A 7,387-nucleotide genomic window follows, 5' to 3' on the forward strand; every position below is an offset into this window, starting at 1 on the left:
AGAACGGGAGTGATCCAAAGCCATCCGGAGTTCCCATAAAATTCAGTAAAAAGGGCTCTGATCTCACTGGTTCCAGTGATGCTTCTAGCACTTTCCTCAGATGGCTTCAACACAGTGCAGCAAGAACTTTCACCAGAGGTCGTTCAGGGCCCTGTGGGAGCCCACATGAGGGAGTTGGGTCTTGAAGGAAAAGCGGGAGTTAGCCAGACAGACAAGAGGGACGAGCAATCCAGGCAGAAGTTACAGAGGCAAGAGAGGGTGGGGAAGTTTTAGAAAGAAGTTTGGTCTGGTTGGAGAAGAAGGAGCAGGAGACAAAGTCGCTGGACTGGTTTGGACAGAGCCTAAAATTCGAGGCTCAGGGGCTTGGACTGCATCCTGTAGGCTCTCAGGAGCCCTTAAAGAACTCTGAGCAAAGCATGATATAGTCAGATTCCCAGTTCACAAAGGGGCTCTGTGATGGGAGGTATACCAATAAAAAGGAGAGGGTCAGAATGTGGGAGCCCAGTTGGGGAGCTATTATCATCTAGACAGAGGTGATGAGGACAGTGGCCATGATGATGGAGAAAAGAAGTCACCCTAGGATCTCCAGGCTCTTTCCCCTAGGAGGCAGCAGGGCAGCTTGGAGAGAGCACCAAATTTGAAGTCTATACTTGCCGTATCCTCGATCTGAGATGCTCTTTTTCCATCTCTTTATTCTTATCCTTCCACTGTCTTCAGAAAGGCTGCCCCAGACCATCAAAGTGGACGCCTCAGTTTCTCCTCCCTCCCACCAACACTGCCTGTGATCTCCTTTAATTCACAATCTGTGAGTCTATCGTTTATTCATTTTTCACATGTTTGTTGCAAGCTTTGTGAGGCAGTTGCTCTGCCCTGTTAGCTAAGGGCCTGGCACAGAGTAGGTGCTTTTGATAGGTCACATCATTGTGGAGGAGGAGAAGGGAGATGACAGAGGATGAGATGGTTGGATGGCATCACCGACTCGATGGACATGAGTTTGAGCAGGCTCTGGGAGTTGGTGATGGACAGGGAAGCCTGGCGTGCTGTAATCCATGGAGTCGCAAAGAGTCGGACACAACTGAGCAACTGAACTGAGTGAATGATCACTGACCTCAACTCTTTGCCTCTTCCTGTATTCACGCCCTTCACCACGCAACTTGAACCCTGTACTACCCTCTCACTGCGGGTGGGTGTGTTACCCCATCTCTTCATTTGACTTTGGCCACGTGACTGGCTTCAGCCAGTAGCATCAGGTAGAAGTAGGGAGTGAGCCAGCTCCAAGTTCTCTCCTGGGCCTCAACAGAACATGTGTATTTCTGCTTGTCTCTTACATTTGCTCTGGCCGTGAAAAGGACATACCCAGGTCTCAAGAGGAGAGGAGGAGAGATACAGGAGACAGAGCTGCCCCCAGCCAAGCTTGGCCCGGATCAGCTGACCCACAAATCTATGAACATTCATAACTTATTTTAAGCCACTGAGTTTTGGGAGTGGTTTGTTGTACAGCATTTTCCTCTCTTTGTAAAATAAAGGGGCTGGTTTAAGCATCTCTCTCCATGTCCCTGACTCTCCTTTAAGCCAGGCAGCTGCCAGCTTCCCCATCCTGCCCTCTCTGCCTCTCCTCCTCCTCGCTTCCACCCTCATGAATAAGCATGCGGCATCCCCTTTCACAGGGCCAAGTTCACGGCTCCTGAGAGCCCCTCTTTCAAGACTGCCTCTTTCCGGACCGCTGCCTCTTCTCCAGCTGCTTGCCGAGGCCCGGGGGGCATGGGCAGCTAAAAACCCTCCCTGAGTTCTGAAGTGCAAATCAGAGCGCCCCAGGCAGTCCCAGGAAGAACCCCGTCCTTGCTGAGATGACTGGCTCCACAGCCCAGGCAGGCTCCAGGGTGGGTGGCTCAGCTGCACCTGGAATCGGAGGGGCCAAGACAGGAGGGAGTCTGGGTCTAAAGTCCTGGAATCCTAAGCCTGAGAAATCCTTTGAAACCAAGTCCCACCCAGCCTGTGGGGAAATGGAGACACAACTCATCAGCCTCTGGGGAAATGGAGGCAGGAGAAAGGAAATAGACTTGTCCCAGTCAACCAGTCAGCGGCGGAGTCAGAAGCTGGAATTTCTGACTCGCAGCCCAGTGCTCCTTCCAGCGCCCCCTGCTGGTTGCAGGTGGGGTAGATCACAAGGCAAAGGTTTGGAGGCTGGAATGGACTCCTCCACGGATTCTTTCAACACCACGTCCAGCGCAGCCCCAGAGGGGGACCGCCGACCACAGGCCAGATCTGTGCTGGGGTGAGGGGCGTCGCTCGTAGGTGTCAGGTTCTGTATGGGGGAGCTTAGGTCAGGCTCTGCGCCTGGTTCTGTATGGGGGAGCAACCTGCTTCCCAGTCTTGGGCTTGCTGAACATCCTCCGAGGTGCAGGTCTGTGCCACGTTCCGCCTGCGGCGTGGCGGACGGGCCGAGGGCTCTGCCCGCCCCTGTTCTGTGTGCCCGTCTCCCCAGGTCACTCCCTGGACTCCCTGTGTCTCTCTGCCTCTCTCTGGATATTTTGTCTTCATCCTGTTGCTCTCAATGAGCTTCTGCCAGCTTTCCCTCTCTTGTTCTCTCATGTCTTTATTTTTCCTCTTTTTTTCCTATCTCTTCTCTGCGTCTGAACCTTTCCATGTCTTTCTGTCTGTGTGTCTGTCTGCCTGTCTCCTGTGCGCACGTCTCTGTTTGTCTTCCCCTGTTCTTTCTCTGGCCCCCCTCACCACCACCCCCAATTCCACCAGGGTCTCTAGCTCAATCTGCCTTTCTCTCTGGGGTTTTACTCTTGCTTGCATGCTCTTGTTTTTTTATTTTCTTCTTCCTCTGTGTCTCTAGGTCTCTGTGACTCTAGCACCCTCTGCATGTCTGTCTCCTCTGCCAGCCGGCCTCCCTTCCCCCCCACCTCCACACGCCACCCCAGGGCTCTGTCCGACACCTCCCTGCTGCCCGGATCCCGTTCTCTGCCAACTACAATTACAAGCGTGTCTGCTGAAGTGGTCCAGCTTGATGGGTAACAAGAGGCTGTATGTTTGCAGTCACTGCCTGGAAATACTGAATTCCTTTTCAGCAAAGGAAGACAAGCACCCTCTCGGTTTATAAATATTAATTATAGGCACCCGATAATGAGAGAACAGGGCGGCTGTTGGCTGTGATCTCTGGTTGTTTGACTAATCTAGAGACAGTTTAAACAAGGCAGTTATTACCTGACAGGAAGAGGAATTAGGGTGCCCTGGTCCTTTCATGGGGATCAGCTAAGGAGATGAGGGGAGATGTGGACTCACTGGGGATGATTGGAAAGGGACCTTGGGCAAAGCCTCAGTTTCCCCTCTTGTACTAGGATGTCCTTCAAGCTCTGACCGGTATGATGTGGAGGTGCCGCTTTGGGAGGGGGTCACTGAGCAGACCACTTCAGAGCATCTGCCAAGTAGGAATCATAGGCCAACAGCAGGAAGGCCCAGCTCCAAGGAGAAGAACCTTGGGAGTCACGGGGGGATGGGGGCATCATTTGCCTCCTCTGGATCTTCGCAGGGATTCATAGGTCTGTCCTACTTTGAGCCAAACTCCTCCCAGGGAAGGAGCCTGGCTTGAGGCAAAAACTTGAGCAAGAACTGAGGCATGTCCCATGTTGCAAGTCAGACTTTCCAGGCTGGGCCAGCCTTCCAGACACCTCAGTTTTACTTTCTGCAAAATGGGAGTAAAGAAGAAGAACTTTATGCAGCTCTTCTCAATGTCAGGGCTCAAAGTCGACCTAAATTGAATGTGAGAAGTCCCAGACTGGTTGTGGCTGCCAGAGGCCGTTTCAACAATTGCCCTATCTCCAAGCTCACATCTCGGTTCAATAGTTATTGATATTGTCATGTACAAGGCAGAAAAGTGACTCCCGATGCACAGGAGAGCTTGATGGAGGAAGAGAAGCCACGTTGGGAGCAGGGGGTGAGCCAGTAAGAGGTCCCTGCTCAAGGTCCCCACACTGAGGGAATGTAAGCTCTGGCACCCCACTCCAGTACTCTTGCCTGGAAAATCCCACGGACGGAGGAGCCTGGTAGGCTGCAGTCCGTGGGGTCACTAGAGTCGGACACGACTAAGCGACTTCATTTTCACTTTTCACTTTCATGCATTGGAGAAGGAAATGGCAACCCACTCCAGTGTTCTTGCCTGGAGAATCCCAGGAATGGGGAAGCCTGGTGGGCTGCCGTCCATGGGGTCGCACAGAGTCGGACACGACTGAAGCGACTTAGCAGTAGCAGCAGCAGCAGCGGGCTATTCCTTCTAGAATATATATTTTCTAAAACCCCCTCTCCTCAGGGGAGATCGTTACATTTATAAAACACTAAGCCATTTATCATATCTTGGGAACACAGGTCAGCCTTCGGGAGAGCCAACGTGAACTATGTGCTTCCCATTTGGCAGAAGAACCCGATCTAGGAGGCATGCTGGTCTCTTGCCCAAGACCATGCAAGTAGAAAGCAACTGAACTGGGGGCCTAACCCTGGTGTCCGATCGCCAAGCCCAGCTCCAGGTCATTACTGGCTGCCCAGCCCCATCAGCCTGCACCTCATCCACAGGGCAGGAGCCCAGCAGGCATCCTTGGAACCTGGGACGGCCTGTCCTGCCCTAGGATCCTACTTTCCCATCATCACAGCAGAGCCCAGGCTGGCCCTTGGAAGGTGCTCACAAGCATTTATTGATTGAACGGCAGAAGGAGGGTATGTTCTTTAAGGTCCCAGTCATGTTTCCACCAGCCACTCCTTGCGTGGTAGTTAAAAGAGCGTGAATATGAATTCAAACCATGGCTCCACCTTGTGTGTGTGAGAGACCTTGCATACATTACTTCACCTCTCTGTGCCTCAGTTTTCTAACCTGTAAAATGGGATAGTATTCAGACTTCACTGTCCTATAGTGAGTGCTATATAAGCCCTGGCTGTTATTATTAATAAGCACCTCCTGTCATCTCCCTTTTCAGAGCCTCTGAAATCAGTTCACCCAATTTCACATGAAGGCAAATGAGGAAGGAACATCAAGCTACTCTCTGTTATCAAGCCAGATGCCCTGTGTTGCTGTGCATGGCAAGGGAGGCTGGGAAGGGAGGGAGACTGAGGAGGGAGGGAGGCTGGCCCAACTCCAGCCCTATGGAACCGGAGGTGAGCAGTAGCCACGTCCACTGCCCCTGGCCTCCCGTAGACCTTGATCTGTGGGAAGGCCCTGCAGGCCCCATCCTGGTGGATTGTGAGAAGAGCTGAAGGCTCTGCTTTGCCCTGGGCTCTGTGCTTTGCTGCAAACTCCTGCCATGATCCCACAGGACAGGGAGGAGTCAAGGGGACAACTCGCTTAAGAAAACCTAACATTCTGAGTGTCCCCAAGGCCCGCTGTGTGGGCTCAGGCCCAACTAAGTGCTTCTCTGGAACCATTTTTAACTCCAAGTACAGCTGCTACCGAGCGGGTCCTGGGGGAGCCATGGGCTGGGCTTGCAGGCGAATTAGAGCGCGGCCAGTCCAGGCAGCAAGGCAGGCGGCCGGCCGGCCGCAGAAGGAAGCTGAGCCATCTTCCAAGTGGTCCTTGTGATTTCTCCCCTCGGCTTCACCTTCCCAGAAGCTGGACAATACTCGCCCATCTTAAATCTTTCATGGGGCCCAGACACACATCACTCTCTCCAGCACCCCAGGAGGAGTCAAGTCTGGGTCAAGGGCTGAGATGAGAGTCCATTTTCAGGCTGGTCTTCAAGCCCCTTCACCCCAGGTCTTCCTGACACTTCCCCAGACATTCGTAGCATCAGCAGTCTGTATATGCAGCTCCCCCACACCTGTGCTCTCCTCCTCTCCTCCCTCTTTCCAGGCCTCCCACCACCCCCTCCTCCCCACCATGCCAGACATCGACAAGAACCACTTCTGCCTGTAACCAAAACCCTCACAGCTCCCCCTAAAGATTTCCAAGAAAATCTTCCTACAGATTCACAAGGAGGCCGTGAGCTCAGAGTCAGTCATTCCAGTGTTCCACCTGAGTTCATCTGCCTTTGCATCCCATTAACCAGCCTGTCCTCTGGGGCCAGCATCTTGACCCCTCTGAGCCTCAGGGTTGTCCTCTGTAAAACAGGCAGAGTGACGGTACCTCGTAGGGCGCAAAACCTCCATGGTCACTTATCGGGTAAGGGGCAGTGAGAAGATGCATATACAGTGTTTAGCCGAGTACCTGGCACATGGAGAAAGTGAGCCACTCTTAACAGCAGTTGTCATATATATTTTTAATTGACTGAGTACATGCTATGTACCAAGCCTTGGAGCCACACAGATAAACCCAATCAGCATCCCTGTTCTTAAAAAACTCACTCAGACACGAAAGAGAAAAAAAGAAACAGAAATGTTAATATGGTGGGATATGTTTGGATCATAGAAAAACGTACAAGTTACAGGGAAACATAAACAAGAAAGATGTTGAGGGAGGGGCACAGGCACGCTTGGCCAGACTCTTGAAGCTTGACCAGGGGCTCACCAGGCAGGCAAGGTAGGAATGGCATTACAGGCAGATGGAACAGGATAGGCAAAGACTCAAAAACAAGCAACAGCATTTTTAAGACCAGAGCCGTAGAGGAGGAGAGGCCCCGGAAACAAGATGGACCTGCGGACTGGCGGCCAGGTGCGGACTCACCCTGCCAGCCCCGAGGTCACAGTGGAGGGAAGGAATTAAGGAGGCAAGTGACAAGATCACACTCGTGTCTTAAGCTACACTCACGTTCGCGCTTGCAGGGTTTACATAACTTTTCCTTTTCTTCTCAAGCATTTATCCCGCCTCAAAATTCGAGAGCAAGCACTTTCCCTTATTTCTATTCAACCTGAAAGCAGCAGTCGCATCCAGCTCGTTCGGTATTGAAATGCAGGTGGCCTGTGCAACAGTGTTGCTAAAATTACCAAAACTAACCACAGCCAGGGAAGGGCCATTATCGGAAACAGATTTTATTACCATGGAAACCAGCAGATAATGCCAAGTCCAGTCATTTTTATTCTCCGAAAGAGAGAGAGACAAGGGGAGAGAAAAAGAGAAACAGAGAAAACAGCAGGAGAAGGAAAGCGATTGAAAGGCAGCAAGAACCCGGAGCAGCCTCGAAGCAGGCAGAGGAAGTGGGGGAATCTACCTGAAGGTTTCAGGCCACACGTGCCTACTGACCAGCTTGTCTCACAGTGACGGAACTTATCCTATGCACCGCAAGCTGGCAGAAAGCAGTCAGAAGGGGCTCTGCAGTGTGACTTCCACTCCTGGTCCAAAATGCAGAACAAGCTGTCAATGCCCCCAGAAAGAGCTGGCCTGGGTGTATTTCAAAGCAGCCCTGATATATTTCAAGGCAGACACTAAGAGCATCAGACTTGGGGTGGGAAGACCTGCTTT

This window comes from Bos grunniens, chromosome 3 (genome assembly GCF_055505025.1).
Source record: "Bos grunniens cultivar Pamir isolate PY7600 chromosome 3, Bosgru_T2T1.0, whole genome shotgun sequence".
Classification (NCBI taxonomy): Eukaryota; Metazoa; Chordata; class Mammalia; order Artiodactyla; family Bovidae; genus Bos; species Bos grunniens.